General features: G+C 48.0%; 1 protein-coding gene and 1 long non-coding RNA gene across 2 annotated transcripts in view; one reads left to right on the top strand and one right to left on the bottom strand.

Moving 5' to 3' along the window:
* Window positions 1-17,315, bottom strand: part of poln (polymerase (DNA directed) nu) — a 319,906-nt gene that overhangs the window by 207,428 nt on the left and 95,163 nt on the right. The window lies entirely within an intron of this gene.
* LOC122556937 overlaps window positions 15,153-17,315 on the top strand; it is a 16,766-nt gene continuing 14,603 nt past the window's right edge. The window contains exon 1 of the long non-coding RNA XR_006313717.1: window positions 15,153-15,188. This is a non-coding gene — a long non-coding RNA (uncharacterized LOC122556937). The remainder of the gene's footprint in view (window positions 15,189-17,315) is intronic.

Raw genomic sequence — 17,315 nt, 5'->3', positions numbered from 1 at the left:
ATCACGCATCCCAGCACCAACATCTCAGCACATGGTCCATCCCAGATCCCAGAACCAACATCTCAGCACCAACATCTCAGCACATGGTCCATTCCAGATCCCAGAACCATCTTGGACCCCAGAACCAATGTCTCAACAAATGGTCCATCCCGAATCCCAGAAACAACATCTCAGACCATGGTCCATCTTGGACTCCAGAACCAATATCTCAGCACATCCTCCATCCTGGACCAAGAACCAACATCTCAGCACATGGTCCATTCCAGATCCCAGAACCATCTTGGACCCCAGAACCAATGTCTCAACAAATGGTCCATCCCGAATCCCAGAAACAACATCTCAGACCATGGTCCATCTTGGACTCCAGAACCAATATCTCAGCACATCCTCCATCCTGGACCAAGAACCAACATCTCAGCACATGGTCCATTCCAGATCCCAGAACCATCTTGGACCCCAGAACCAATGTCTCAACAAATGGTCCATCCCGAATCCCAGAAACAACATCTCAGACCATGGTCCATCTTGGACTCCAGAACCAATATCTCAGCACATCCTCCATCCTGGACCAAGAACCAACATCTCAGCACATGGTCCATTCCAGATCCCAGAACCATCTTGGACCCCAGAACCAATGTCTCAACAAATGGTCCATCCCGAATCCCAGAAACAACATCTCAGACCATGGTCCATCTTGGACTCCAGAACCAATATCTCAGCACATCCTCCATCCTGGACCAAGAACCAACATCTCAGCACATGGTCCATTCCAGATCCCAGAACCATCTTGGACCCCAGAACCAATGTCTCAACAAATGGTCCATCCCGAATCCCAGAAACAACATCTCAGACCATGGTCCATCTTGGACTCCAGAACCAATATCTCAGCACATGGTCCATCACACATCCCAACACCAACATCTCAGCACATGGTCCATTCCAGATCCCAGAACCATCTTGGACCCCAGAACCAATGTCTCAACAAATGGTCCATCCCGAATCCCAGAAACAACATCTCAGACCATGGTCCATCTTGGACTCCAGAACCAATGTCTCAACAAATGGTCCATCCCGAATCCCAGAAACAACATCTCAGACCATGGTCCATCTTGGACTCCAGAACCAATATCTCAGCACATCCTCCATCCTGGACCAAGAACCAACATCTCAGCACATGGTCCATCTTGGACTCCAGAACCAATATCTCAGCACATGGTCCATCACACATCCCAACACCAACATCTCAGCACATGGTCCATCCCAGTTCCCAGAACCAACGTCTCAGCACATGGTCCATCCTGACCCCAGCGCCAAGATCTCAGCACATGGTCCATCCTGGACCCTAGAACCAACGTCTCAGCACATGGTCCATCCTGACCCCAGAACCAACATCTCAACAAATGGTCCAACCTGGACCCCAGCGCCAACAGCTCAACAAATGGTCCATCCCAGAGCCTAGCATCAACATACCATCACATGGTCCATCCTGGACCCCAGCACCAACATCTCAGCACATGGTCCAACCTGACCCCAGAACCAACGTCTCAACAAATGGTCCATTCTGGACCCCAGCACCAACATCTCAGCACACGATTCATCCTGACCCCAGAACCAACATCTCAGCACACGGTCCATCCTGACCCCAGCACCAACATCTCAGTACATGGTCCATCCTGACCCCAACACCAACATCTCAGCACATGGTCCATATCGGACCCCAGAACCAACATGTCAACAAATGGTCCATCCTGGACTCCAGCAACAACATCTCAGCACATGGTCCATCACAGACCCCAGCACCAACATCTCAGTACATGGTCCATTCTGACCCCAGCACCAACATCTCAGCACATGGTCCATCCTGGACCCCAGCACCAACATCTCAGCACATGGTTCATCCTGGACCCCAGAACCAACATCTCAGCACATGGTCCATCACAGACTCCAGCGCCAACATCCCAACAAATGGTCCATCCTGGTCCCCAGCACCAAGATCTCAGCACAAAGTCCATCCTGACCCCAGAACCAACATTACAGCACATGGTCCATCCCGGATCCCAGCAGCAACATCTCAGCACATGGTCCATCCTGAACCCGAGAACCAACATCTCAGCACATGGTCCATCCAGGACCCCAGCATCAACATCTCAGCACATGGTCCATCCAGGACCCCAGAACCAACGTCTCAGCACATGGTCCATCCTGACCCCAGCACCAACATCTCAGCACATGGTCCATCCCGGATCCCAGAACCAACATGCTGGACCCCAGCAACAACATCTCAGCACATGGTCCTCCCACCCAAGAAACAACATCTCAGCACATCGTCCATCCTGGACACCAGCGCCAACATCTCAGCACATGGTCCACTCTGGACCCCAGCACCAACATCTCAACAAATGGTCCATCCTGGACACCGGAACCAATGTCTCAACAAATAGTCCATGCCGAACCTCAGAACCAAAATCTCAGCACATGCTCCATCCTGGACCCCAGCACCAACATATCAACAAATGGTCCATCCCGGACCCCAGTGCCAACATCTCAACAAATGGTCCATCCCAGACACCAGCATCAACATTTCAGTACGCGATTCATCCTGACCCCAGAAACAACGTCTCAGCACATGGTCCACCCTGACCCCAGAACCAATGTCTCAGCACATGGTCCATTCTGAACCCTAGCACCAACTTCTCAGCACATGGTCCATCCTGACCCCAACACCAACATCTCAGCACATGGTCCATCCCGGACCCCAGAACCAACATGTCAACAAATGGTCCATCCTGGACCCCAGCACCAACATCTCAGCACATGGTCCATCCTGGACCCCAGAACCAATGTCTCAACAAATGGTCCATCCTGACCCAAGAACCAACATCTCAGACCATGGTCCATCTTGGACTCCAGAACCAAAATCTCAGCACATCCTCCATCCTGGACCCCAGAACCAACATCTCAACAAATGCTCCATCCTGGACCCCAGCACCAACATATCAACAAATGGTCCATCCCGGATCCCAGCACCAACATCTCAGCACATGGTCCATCCTGGACACCAGCACCAACATCTCAGCACATGGTCCATCCCAGATCACAGAACCAACATCTCAGCACATGGTCCATCCTGGACCCCAGATCTAACGTCTCAGCACATGGTCCACCCTGACCCCAGAACCAACATGTCAATAAATGGTCCATCCTGGACCCCAGAGCCAACAGCTCAACAAATGGTCCATCCCAGAGCCCAGCATCAACATATCATCACATGGTCCATCCTGACCCCAGCACCAACATCTCAGTACATGGTCCATCCTGGACCCCAGCATCAACATCTCAACACATGGTCCATCCCAGATCCCAGAACCAACATCTCAGCACATGGTCCATCCTGGACCCCAGCATCAACGTCTCAACACATGGTCCCATCCAGGACCCCAGATCCAAAGTCTCTGTACATGGTCCATCCTGGACCCCAGCACCAACATCTCAGCACATAGTCCATCCCAGATCACAGAACCAACATCTCAGCACATCGTCCATCCTGGACCCCAGCACCAACATCTCAGCACATGGTCCATCCCAGATCACAGAACCAACATCTCAGCACATGGTCCATCCTGGACCCCAGCATCAACCTCTCAAAAATGGTCCATCCAGGACCCCAGAACCAACGTCTCAGCACATGGTCCACCCTGACCCCAGAACCAAAATCTCAGCACATCGTCCATCCTGACCCCAGCACCAACATCTCAGCACATGGTCCATCCCGGATCCCAGAATCAACATGCTGGAACCCAGCACTAACATCTCAGCACATCGTCCATCCTGGACCCTAGCACCAACATCTCAGCACATGCTCCATCCTGACTCCAGAATCAACACCTCAGACCATGGTCCATCCTGGACACCTGAACCAACATCTAAGACCATGCTCCATCCTGGACCCCAGCTCCAACATCTCAATGTATTGGTCCATCCTGGACCACACCGCCAACAGCTCAACAAATGGTCCATCCCAGACCCCTGCATCAACATCTCAGCAAATGGTCAATCCTGGACCCCAGCACCAACATCTCATCATACGGTTCATCCTGACCCCAGAACCAACATCTCAACAAATGGTCCATCCTGGACCACAGCACCAACATTTCAACAACATGGTCCATCACAGACCCCAGAACCAACATCTCAGCACATGGTCCATCCTGAACCCCAGAAACAACATTTCAGCACATGGTCCATCACAGACCACAGAACCAACATCTCAGCACATGGTCCATCCTGAACCCCAGAAACAACATTTCAGCACATGGTCCATCACAGACCCCAGAACCAACATCTCAGCACATGGTCCATCCTGAACCCCAGAAACAACATCTCAGCACATGGTCCATCCTGGCCCTAGAACCTACATCTCAACAAATGGTCCATCCTGGACCCCAACGCCAACATCTCAGCACATGGTCCATCCTGAACCCCAGAAACAACATCTCAGCACATGGTCCATCCCGAACCCCAGATACAACATCTCAGCACATGGTCCATCCCGGACCCCAGAACCAACATCTCAGCACATGGTCCATCCCGGACCCCAGCACCAACATCTCAGCACATGGTCCATCCCAGACCCCAGCACCAACATCTCAGCACATGGTCTAGGCTTCAATTCCTGGAGAGTCCTGACCAATCCTGGAGGGTTAGTGACTCCACTGACCAACAAGAAAAGTCCTCCTGCCAATGGAATAATGGCCAAAGCACCATCACTAAATGTTTCACCACTTTTCTACCCCAATCCTAATCTGCACCATTGCCCACACCCTCCCAAATCATGTAATCGCCTGAGAGGGAGGTAAAAGTGATCATATCAGAAACATACCATGTAAAATTCACTGCAGTTGCACTAATTTCTGGGAAAAACAGGGGTCTAAAACCCTCGCTCGGGTTTCTATAACCAGCAAGCACTTTGAACTGAGGACAAACCTTTATTCCCAGGATTCACTGCACTTCTCTATTCCCTATGCTCACGATTTGAGAGCTCGCTGAACGTTAACTCAGTTCAGCTGATGCTTGTTAGTAAAAAAGCATTAATGAAGACATTCCTTTATTGTCAAAATGTTCTCAGATAGCAATTCATTCAGACTGTCAGTTCTGATAGGTTTTCTCTCAATAGGGACAATCTGATAAATGAGGCGATTTAATTTCCACAATTTGCCAATGTTACAGAGTCTATTGAAGGGTTCTATTGAACGTATCTCTGAGGCAAGAGGCCCAGATTCATGTCCCGCCTATTTCAGATGTTGGGGCGGCATGGTGGCTCAGTGGTTAGCACTGCTGCCTCACAGCGCCAGGGACCCGGGCTTGATTCCAGCCTTGGGCGACTGTCTGTGTGGAGTTTGCACATTCTCCCCGTGTCTGTATGAGTTTCCTCAGAGTGCTCCGGTTTCCTCCCATAATCCAAAGATATGTAGGTCAGGTGAATTGGCCATGCTGAACTGTCCATAATGTTAGGTGCATTGGTCAGAGGGAAGTGGGTCTGGGTGGGTTACTCTCTGGAGAGTCGGTGTGGACTTGTTGGGCCGAAGGGCCTGTTTCCACACAGTAGGGAATCTAATCATCATGTGTGCTAGATCATTGGGCAGTATAGCGGCTCAATGGTTAGTACTGCTGCCTCACAGCGGCAGAGACCTGGGTTCAATTCCACCCTTAGGCAACTCTCTGTGTGGAGTTTGCATGTTTTTCCCATGCCAGGTGCTCCAGTTTCTTCCCACAGTTCAAAAATGAACATGTGGATTGATCATACTAAGTTGCCCTTGGTGCCCACAGATGTGCAGGCTGGGTGGATCAGCCTTGAGAAACACAGGATTACAGGGATAGAGTAGGGGGTTGGGTCTGGGTGTGATGTTCTTTGGAGGGACTTGATGAGTTGAATAGCCCGCTTCCACACTGTAGTGATTCTATGTCCGGACATGGGAACAGGAGTAGACCATTCAGCCCTTCAAGTCTGTTCCACCATTCAATGAGATCATGGCTGATCTGTGGCCTAACTCCATATACCTGCCTTTGGCCCACATCCCTTAATACCTTCATTAAATGAAAATTTAAGTATTCCAGATTTAAAATTAACAAGTTGACTAGTTGATTAAAATAACCACAAAGTTTCGTGAAGGACTCTTGTGACACAAATGTGACATCTCTATCTCTGAGCCAAGAAGCCCAAGTTCAAATCTTATCTATTCCATAGGTGTGTCATAACATCTCTGAACAGGTTGATCAGAAAAAGTACAAAGCTCAGCAAGGTCACCCCATGGCCGAATGGTTAAGGTAAATGGCTTCTGTAAGAGTCAGCATTTTATCTGAAGAGTGCTGGTTTGAGTCTTGCTGTGATTATTCCCCACAGATAACTACGCTTGGATCTCATGTGGCACAGCAGTAACATCCCTAACTCTGAAGCAGGTAGGCCAAGATTCAATACCCACCTGCCCCAGAGGTGTCATAATGCCTCTGAAAAGGATGATCAAAAAATGTCAACGAATGTATACAACATGGGCTCGTGTGGTACAATGTACAACTGGGTTAGAAGGTCTCGGTTCAAGTCCTACCTCCCTTTAGCAAGCCTCCCATTAAATTATTATTGTTTTAGGAGGAACAAGCATTTAGATTATTCATGGGTCCCAGAATGAGTGTGTGCCAGTGTGCCTGTATTGTGTTACACTGTATCTATGTGAACATGCATATGAGTGTGTAGGTCTTCATGTATGACAGAGGGAGGGAGGGAGAGAGAGAGAGAGAGAGAGTTAGACAGACATTAGAGATTCAGCCTAAACTTGCCACTAATGTCACCAGAAAGACCATTTTTAATTTCTTACTCTTCCCTTCCTACCTGAGAACATAGAGTGCTAAATATTGCTCATAGACAATGCAGCTTCCCTGGCAGCTGACACTGGGGAAGGGTGTGACTCACAGCCATTGCTTTGTTGAATCCACTACAGAGCACTGATGATGATGTCAATCACAATTTCTCTTTGAAGTGTTATGTCCTTATATGCTGTTGCTCAGAAATGTAATTGTCTCTCAATGTGTTGGAGGATGCTTTCTCGAATGAAACATAGAAAATAGGAGTAGGCCATTCAACCCTTCAAGCCAGCTGTGCTATTCAGTAGCATAATGGTGGATTCTCTATCTGAATGCCATATTTCCAATTTCTCTCCATACCCCCTGATGGCTTTAATATCTAAAAATTGCATCAACTTAGACATGGAGAGATGTAACTAGTTGGCCAACACTTTCCTTTGCCCCCTCCCCTCTTCCACCAGATTTTGTTTTTGTTCACTCGTGGGATGTGGGCATTAATGGGAGAGCCAGCATTTATTGCCCATCCCAAGACGGCTTTGAGAAGCTGATGGTGAACTGCCTTTTGAACTGCATGGTGGCACCAGAGGTGAAAAACTCTAGGGGGAAATGGCCTAATGGCATTACTGCCGGGCTGTTCATCCAGAGACACAGGTGATATTGTGGGGTTCAAATCTTGCTGCAGTAGATAGTGGAGTTTGAATTCAATTAAAAGAAAGTCCAGAATTAAGTGTCTCATGATGACCATGAATCCATTGTCAGGAAAAACCCATGTCCTCTATGACCTGACCTACATGTGCTTCCAGGCCCACAGTAAAGTGGTTGACTCTTAATAGCCCTCTGGGCAATTAGGGATGGGTAATAAATGCTGCCTAACCAGCGACAACTCATCCCATAAATGAATAAAGAAACCACCGTGTTGTGGAATCGTACCAGGCCCTGAAATAACTTGGGCTGTAGCAAGAAATCTGAAGGAATCATGTGGTACATTGAGTGAGGCCTTTTTCAACATTGGGAGAAACTTGTTTAATCCTCCCACGAGGTTCCAGCCAATGAGATGAATTTGTTACTTGGAAACAGAGAAATGGGGATTATTGCTCGTCATCATCCTGATTAACTGCAAATCACACCTCTGTAATATTGAGTTTTCTATCACAACCACCCACCACCAGGAAATTAGATGCTGGAAATTCCTGAGATGAAAATCTGAACGGGGCATTGGCCTTTGATCCTCCAAGCTGCCCTATTGGGCACTAAGCATTAATGTTTTCGTGCATGCTACAAATGCCACCATCAGTTGCAGTTTTGGGACCACAACTTTTCACTTTATTCATTATTGATCTAGATGAAGGAACTGAGGGCATTCTGGCTAAGTTTGCAGACAGTAGAAAGATAGGTAGAAGGACAGGTAGCATTGAGGAGGCTGCAGAAGGATTTGAACAAGTGGACATAGAAGTGGAGTAGAGCATGGGAAACTGTGAGGTCATGCACTTTGGTAGGAAGAATAGACACAAGGACTATTTTCTAAATGGGGAGAAAATTCAGAAGTCTGAAGTGCAAAGAGACTTGGGAGTTCTAATCCAGGATTCTCTCAAGGTAGATTTGCAGGTTAAGTCAAGTTAGGAAGGTAAATGCAATGATGGCATTTATTTTGAGAGGACTTGAATATAAAAACAGGGAAGTACTGCTGAGGCTCTATAAGGCTTTGGTCAGACCACATTTGGAGTATTGTGTGCAGTTTTGGGCCCCATATCTCAGGAAGGATGAACTGGCCCTGGAGCATGTTCAGAGGAGGTTCACGAGAATGGTCCCAGGAATGAAAAGCTTAACACATGAGGAACATTTGAGGACTCTGGGTTTATATTTGGAGTTTAGAAGGACGAGGGGGGATCTAATTGAAACAGTGTAGATGTTGGGAAGATGTTTCCATTGGTAGGAGAAACTGGGACCTGAGGGCACAGCCTTAGAGTAAAGGGAAGAACTCTTAAAAAGGAGATATGAAAAACTTCTTCAGCCAGAGAGTTTTGAATCTATGGAATTCATTGCTACAAAAGGCTGTGGAGGCCAATTCATTGAGTATACTTTAGATAGATAGATAGATTCTTAAGTATCAAGGGGATCAAGGGTCATTCCCACCTCAGGCAGCCGTCTCTATGGAATTTGCACATTCTCCCCGTGTCTGCGTGGGTTTCCTCCAGGTGCTCCGGATTCCTCCCACAGTCCAAAGATGTGCAGGTTAGGTGAATTGGCCACGCTAAATTGCCCGTAGTGTTAGGTGAAGGGGTAAATGTAGGGGAATGGGTCTGGGTGGGTTGCTCTTCAGAGGGTCGGTGTGGACTTGTTGGGCTGAAGGGCCTGTTTCCACACTGTAAGTAATCTAAAATAATCTAATCCTATCAAGGGTTATGGGGAGAATGCGAGAAAATGGGGTTGAGAAACTTATCAGCCATGATTGAAAGGCAGAGCGGACTCAATGGGCTGAATGGCCCAATGTCTGCTCCTACATTTTATGGTCTTATGGCTTTTCACTGCAATGCTGCTGCAAGGAGATGGTGTGTGCAGGGAGAGGCACTCAACTCACAGACTGGACCAGGCTACAGCCCAGGGCTGCTCACTCACTCTTGATGCTCACTCACAATGTGCCTAACTGCAGGCTCACAGCAGCCTTTGCCTTGCCTTTTCTTATTGCACTTTGGCCCCTCATCTAAAGTTTGAAGGCTCACATTACCCACATTGCACCGACACAATTCTATACACTAAATGGCAGAATTGATAAAACGTGGAGCTGGAAAAAGCACAGCAACTCAAGCAGCATCAGGAGAGTCAGCGTTTCAGGCAGGACCCTCCTGCTCCTGTGATGCTGCTCGACCTGCTGTGCTTTTTCCAGCTCCACATTTTATCAACTCTGCAGTCCTCACTATCTCCAAGTAAATGACAGAACCCTTAGTGGCATCAACATACAGAGGGATCGAGACGTATAGTTCCCTGAAAGTGGCGATGTAAGTGGATAAGGTGGTCAAGAAGGCATATGGCAATGCGTGCCTTCATTAGTCAGGGCATAGAGTATAAAAATTGGTAAGTCATGTTGTGGGTGCATAGAACTTTAGTTAGGCCACATTTAAAATTTTGCGTACAGTTCTGGTCACACTATGAGAAGAATGTGGAAGCTCTGGAGAGGGTACAGAAATGGTTTACCAGGACGTTGCCTGGCTTGGAGGGAATTAGCTACGAAGAAAGATTGGACAAACTTGGTTTGTTTTCACTTGAACGTTGAAGGATGAGGGGCAGCCTTGTAGAAGTTCACAAAATTTTGAGAGGCAATGGATAGGATGGATAGGCAGAGTCTTTTCCCAGAGTACAAATGTCAATTACTCAGGGACATACATTTAAGGTAAAAAGGGGTTAAGTTAAAAGAAGATGTGAGAGGCAAGTTGTTTTACACCGAAGATATTAAGTGCCTGGAATGGACTGCCAGAGGAGATGGTGGAGGCAGATACAATAGCAATGTTTAGGAATAGGAATTTGACAGATACATCAATAGGCAGGGAATGGAGGGATACGGACAATGTAGAGACAAAACTTCTTTTGTTCAGAAAGGCGCCACGGGTCCGTGCAGTGTTGGTGGGCCAAAGGGCCTGTTCCTGTGCTTATACTGATTTTTTGTTCTTTGTTGTTCTTTGAAGCTGAAAATGTGTTGCTGGAAAAGCGCAGCAGGTCAGGCAGCATCCAAGGAACAGGAGAATCGACGTTTCGGGCATCCCGGTTGTCAGCAGTCATCCATCAGTCGAGGAAGTGAGGATGTGTCGCAGGAAAAGCGCAGCAGGTCAGGCAGCATCCAAGTAACAGGAGAATCGACGTTTCGGGCATAAGCCCTTCTTCAGGAAGCCAGGCAGCTCATCCCGGTTGTCAGCAGTCATCCATCAGTCGAGGAAGTGAGGATGTGTCGCACTGTCAATCTCACACCTGTACCGTGTGCCAACCATATCTGCAGCAAACACTCTGTGTGTGCTTCAGGGAAATAGCCATCTCTCCAGGTCTGAGGGGAACACTCTACGCTGATGTCCAGGTGGCACCAGGAGATCCCAGCACAGAAAGGGTACAATGTACAATTCTGATCACCCTGCTACAGGAAGGATGTTAGTAAAGTGTAAAGGGTGCAAGTAAGACTCACAAGAATGTTACCGAGACTGGATGGGCTGGGACTTTTTTACCTGGAGTGTTGCCAGGCTGAGGGCTGACCTTATGGAGGTTTATAAAATCATGAGGGGGCATGGACAGGGTGAATAGCCAACGTCTTTTCCCCAGGATAGGGGTGTCCAAAACTAGAGAGCAAAGGTTTAAGATGAGAGGGGAAAGATTTAAAAGGGAGAAGGTGGTGGGTGCCTGGAACGTGTTGCCAGTGGAGGTGGTAGAGATGGGCACGATAGAATCATTTAAGATGTATCTAGACAAATACATGAACGGACAGAGGGCAGACGGATACTGGTCCTTAGAAAATAGGCGACAGGTTTAGATAGAGGATCTAGATTGATGCAGGGCTTGGAGGGACGAAGGGCCTGTTCCTGAGCTGTAATGTTCTTTGTTGTTTGACCAGAGGGGCAATATTTGCATGCAGACTATGGTGCATATACAGAATGAGCTGCCGGAGGAAGTGGTAGAGGTGAGTACAATTACAATATTTAAAAGACATTTGAATAGGTACATGATAGAAAAGGTTTAGAGGGATACAGGCCAAATGTAGGCAATTGGGACTAGCTCAGGAGGCCTGGTCAACATGGATGATTTGGGCCAAATGGTCTGTTTCCATGCTATCTGACTCTAAGTCAAGGCCATTATCTGGTATCAGTCCGGATAGCAACTGGAATAGTAACCCACAGACCCAGGCAAATACTCAGAGGGCAAATGTTCAAATCTCACCATAACAGCCGATGACATTTAAATTCAGCTAATTTATCAAATCTGTAACTGGAAGCTCGACCTCATTATAAGGCTACTTTCAATTGTCATTAAAAATCATCTAATTCACTAATGTCCTTCGGTGATGGAAATCTGCCATCACGTCTGGCCCACATGTGATTCTGGATACATGAATATATGATTGATGCCATTCTGCCCTGTGAAAGGGCTAGCAAGACCTTAGAGGCGACCCATGCCTCTGAGTGCCCCCAAATTGGGGAAATTGGAGGTCACCCCATCCACTAAACCAGACAGGCACGTTACTGCGATTACCCAGATGGGAAACTAGGCATCTTTCTCACTTGTTGGGAAGGCAGCTCCTTCCTGTTTCCCAAAATGAGGTCTGCCTGCATCACCAGGAGGGGCTGTTAGCTCCAACAGGGAGTTTCAGTAGCACCACTGGCAAGCATCCAATCTATCCCATTGAGACAGGAGGGATGCCTCTCTGTTAATTGTTCATTAAATGTGTGATTGTACAGGGGAGTGCGTATTAACATTTGTGGCTCTACAAAACAGATACTGATTTAAACTGACTGATTTGGTTAGGGGTTACATACAAAGATGCAAAATAGACCATTCAGCTCTTTGAGACTGCTCTGCCCTTCAATAAGTTCAATGATGATCTGCTTGAACACCACATTCACATTTACCATGATAATCTTGGATTCTGTTGCTGTAGTGATTGAAAGTTGATGAACCTTATTGACTATGAGATCCCTAATTAGGCCTGTTAACCTGAGCCAGTCAGGGATCCCTGGCTGACAGCGATAAACAGGGGATTCGGGATTTGAGGTTTGCCCTCATCTCCCTGTAAACTGGTTGAACGGTAGGGTTTGGGGCCTGGCCTTACTGCTCCTCTCCCTTGTAAAATTGCTGTTGTATACAGCTGTAAATGTTAAATGTGTTTTGTAATTTGTTTAATAAAACAGGAAAAAAAAACAGGATTCAGGGGTCTTCTCAGTTTAGGGGACTGACTCTGTGCTGGCTGGTGCTACAGTCAGTACGTTAGTTTCTGCTTCCCCTTTTTTTTGGAGAGGGAAAACCTGATTTCTGAACTGGCTGAATTATTTAGTCAGTTTGTTAACTGGCATTCCTTTAAGTGAGGACTGATTGTTAAATTCCTGATGCACATAATGTGTTTCAGGTGTAGCTCAGTTCTCATTAGGGAATTGTTGTTTCACTGGCTGGTTACAGCCTGTGTGTTACTCTTTTCTCAGAAAATGTTAATTTTGTGGTAGGGTATAGCCCTTGGACTGTAGTTTTCTGTGTTTTTTTGTATATGTCTTCACTTTTTATTGGTGTTTGGACTGAGCCCTTGTGGAAGACATACATTTTACCAGGGAATGGAGGACATTCCCTCCATTGTCCTCCTGTGGGGAGGCCTAGTCCAGGGACTGGGCCTCTGAAGATTGAACACCTGTGTGTATGTGTGCGCTGAGAGGTGAGCACTTGCTGTATCCTGGAGTTTGGGAGGACACCTTTCCTTCAGGAGTAGACCAAACTCCTGTGAGTTAACTGCACCTGTACAATGTACTGTTCCTGTGAGTGGGCCTGGTTTTCCAAGGATGCGCCAGGACTCCATGGAGACTGAACACCTGTGTGTTGTGGGGTGTGTATTTGCTGCCTTCAGGAGTGAACTCTGCCCTTGGTTGCGGACTCTGCAGTTTCTGACAATGCACATTGTATACTGGAGTAGACTCATCCTGGAAATGGATTCTATATTTTGAAGACTGTACAGATTTGAACTGCGTACCAGAAAGGACTCTCTTTGGTCATTAACTGTGTTGTGGTGTTTCCTGGGTCTATCACCTGCACTGTCTTGCGTGTCCCTGGGTCTGGCAGGCCTTGCTGTGAGCTGGGAGGCTCATGGGTCTTCCTGAAAGCTGTCACCCCAAGAGCCGGAGGGTGGGTAGGCCATTCTGTGAACCTGAAGGTTGGTAGGCTGTCCCAAAAGCCGGAGGGTGGGTAGGCCACCCTGATGCCAGTCGCCCCGAGAGCCAGATGGTGGGTAGGCCGTTCTGAGCACTGTCGTCCTGAGAAGGGGTAATCGGGACGGGCTGTCCTAGAGGTGGTCGAAAGGTGTCAGAGCAGCTGAGCGCCAGAACGTGCGTAGGGGCGAGCTGAGATCTGGAAGGCTTGTGGGCTACCCTGCACGCTATCGTCCCAGGGAAGGGGACGGGCTGTCCTAGAGGTGGCCGGAAGGTGTGCCAGGATAGCCCACTGGCTGGACGGTGCATCGGGGTGGGTGAGAGCCCAATGGTACGTAGGTTGAAACTTTATTGCTGGAACAGCACAGCAGGTCAGGCAGCATCCACCTGCTGTGCTGGTCCAGCAATAAAGTTTCAACTTTGATCTCCAGCATCTGCAGACCTCACTTTCTCCTCAATGGTACGTAGGGGCAGACCGAGAGCCAGAAGGCGGGTAGCTGTCATCAGCGCTGTCACCCCGGGCAGGTACCGGGGCGGGCTGCCCCAGAGGTGGTCGAACGGTGTGTCAGGGCGGACCAAGAACTGGAAGGGGCATGGGGTGGATCAAGCGTAGGGGCGGGCTGCCTTAGAGTGGCCGGAAGGTAGGAGGGTTGGGAGCTTGCCGGGTCTGTATTGTCTGCACTCTTCTTATGTAACTGGATTGTCTTATGTATAAAGGTCATTGTTGCTGTCTTTTTATATTTGAAACTGGGATTTATGGTTTGTCCTCCATTCCCTCTAAACTGGTTGAACGGGGCCTAGCTTTGCTGCTCCTCTCCCTTGTAAAATTGCTGTTGTATACAGCTGTAAATGTTAAATGTGTTTTGTAATTTGTTTAATAAAACAGGAAAAAAAAAACAGGATTCAGTCAGTCTCCTAAACTGAAGACCTCTATGTGCTGGCTGGTGCTACAGTCAGTACGTTAGTTTCTGCTTCCCCTCTTTTTTTGGAGGGAAAACCTGATTTCTGAACTAGCTGAATTATTTAGTCAGTTTGTTAACTGGCATTCCTTTTAGTGAGGACTGATTGTTAAATTCCTGATGCACATAATGTGTTTCAGGTGTAGCTCAGTTCTCATTAGGGAATTGTTGTTTCACTGGCTAGTTACAGCCTGTATTACTCTATCCTTTCCTCAAAACAGGAGAAAAAAAATGTTAATTTTGTGGTAGGACTTAGCCCTTGGACTCTAGTTTCTTTTGTTTTTTGTATGTGTCTGCACTGTTTTTGGTGTTTTGGACTGAGCCCTTGTGGAAGACATACATTTTACCAGAGGAGCTGTTTCTGTGGGGAGGCCTAGCCCTGGGACTGGGCCTCTGTAGATTGAACAGCTGTGTGTGTGCTGGGAGGTGAGCACTTGCTGTATCCTGGAGTTCTGGAGAAGATCTTGCCTTCAGGAGTGGACCAAAAACCCCTGTGAGTTAACTGCACCTTTTAAAATGTACTGTGTTCCTGTGAGTGATGCTGGCTCTCCAAGGATGTGCCAAACCTCCATGGAGACTGAGCACCTGTGTGCTGTGGGGTATGTTTATGCTGCCTTTGGGAGTTGAGTCTGCAATTTGGAGTGGACTCCACTTCGGACAATGCACCTCATAAACTGGAGTGGACTCCATTCCTGAGAATGGACTCTATATATTTTGAAGACTCTATATATATTTGGACTGTGTACCAGAAAGGACTGTTCTTGGTAATTAACTATATTGTTCAGCAACACTCCCTAGGACCTTAAACACTTAATGGTAAGACCTGCTAAGATTTGTTTTCCTAAAATGCAGCACCTCGCATTTATCTGAATTAAACTCCATCTGCCACTTCTCAGCCCATTGGTCCATCTGATCACAATCCTGTTGTAATCTGAGGTAACCTTCTTCGCTGTCCACTATACCTCCAATTTTTGTTTCATCTGCAAACTTACCAACCATACCTCTTATGCTCACATCCAAATCATTTATATAAATGATGAAGAGTAGAGAACCCAGCACTGATCCTTATGGTACTCCACTGGTCACAGGCCTCCAGTCTGAAAAACCAACCCTTTGTCTTCTACCTTTGAGACAGTTCTGTATCCAAAGGTTCTCTCCGGATGGGCCAGGACTGTGGATGGAGACTGAACACCTGTGTGTGTGCTGTGGGGTGTGCATTTGCTGTCTCTGTTGTGGACTCTGTTTTTAGCAATGGACTCTGAAGATCGAAGTGGACTCTATTTCTGGCAATGCACTTTGTATACTGGAATGGACTCAATACTTTGAAGAGAACTGTTTATGGTAATAAACTCTGTACCAGAAAGGACTGTGTTTGTTGGGGTTATCACCTGCACTGTCCTCTGTCTCTGGGTCTAGCAGGCATCTCTGTGAGCTGGGAGGTTCATAGGTCTTTCTGAAAGCTGTCACCACGAGAACTGGAGGACGGGCAGCCCATCCTATGAACTGGTAATCAAGATGGGCTGCGCTAGAGGCAGTTGGAAGGTGTGGCGGCACGCCCGAGAGCCAGAAGGCTTGTGGGCTGCCCTGCACACTGTCATCCCAGGGAAGGGGATGGGCTGACCTAGGTGGCTGGAAGGTGTCGGTTCGGTCCACAGGGCAGATGGCGTGTTGGAGTGGGCAAGAGCCAGAAAGTGCAGACTGAGAGCCAGAACGTGGGTAGGCCGTCCTCCGCGCTGTTACCCCAGGCAGGTACCGGTGCAGACTGTCCTAAAGGTGGCTGGAAGGTGCGACGGGCGGTTAGGGAAACCGGAAAGTGGGTAGGCCGTCCTGATTGCTGTTGCCCTAGGGGGTTTGGGCAACAGGACGGGCTGTTGTAGAGGTAGCCGGAAGATGTGTCAGGACGGACTGAGAGCTGGAAGGTGGGAGGGACAGGAAGGTTGCTTTGTGGTTGGAGGGGTGGGAGGGCGAGGTGTCTGTATTCTATGTACTTATGTATTTGTTAGTGTTTTGTGATGACTGAAAGTGGGATTTGAGGTTTGACCTCATTTTCCCCAAAACTGGTTGAACGGTGAGGTTTGGGGCCTGGCTTTGCCATTCCTCTCCCTTGTAAATTGCTGTTTCTCTGTATACAGCTATTAATGTTAATTTTCTGTAAACGGTATTGTTTTTAAAAATTTTGTTAAAGTAAACAGGGAATTCTCAATCTCCTCACTTTAGGGACTGATTCCAAACTTGCTGGCCACAGCCAGTGTACTGTGCACAAGGAAATAAAAGGGTGACTTAGTGACTGGATACCGACCTAACAAGAATCTATCCAGCTCCGCCTTAGAAATAGTTAAGGGGTATATTTCCCTCCCCACCCCTTTCCGCCTTCTGCAAAGACCGTTCCCTCCGTGACTACCTGGTCAGGTCCACGCCCCCCTACGACCCACCCTCCCATCCTGGCACTTTCCCCTGCCACCACAGGAACTGTAAAACCTGCGCCCACACCTCCTCCCTCACCTCCATCCAAGGCCCCAAAGGAGCTTTCCACATCCATCAAAGTTTTACCTGCACATCCACTAATATCATCTATTGTATCCGTTGCTCCCGATGCGGTCTCCTCTACATTGGCGAGACT

The sequence above is a fragment of the Chiloscyllium plagiosum genome, chromosome 2 (assembly GCF_004010195.1).
Source record: "Chiloscyllium plagiosum isolate BGI_BamShark_2017 chromosome 2, ASM401019v2, whole genome shotgun sequence".
NCBI lineage: Eukaryota > Metazoa > Chordata > Chondrichthyes > Orectolobiformes > Hemiscylliidae > Chiloscyllium > Chiloscyllium plagiosum.
Note: the sequence above shows the minus strand (reverse complement) of the source record. Positions and strands in the feature narration are given on the sequence as shown.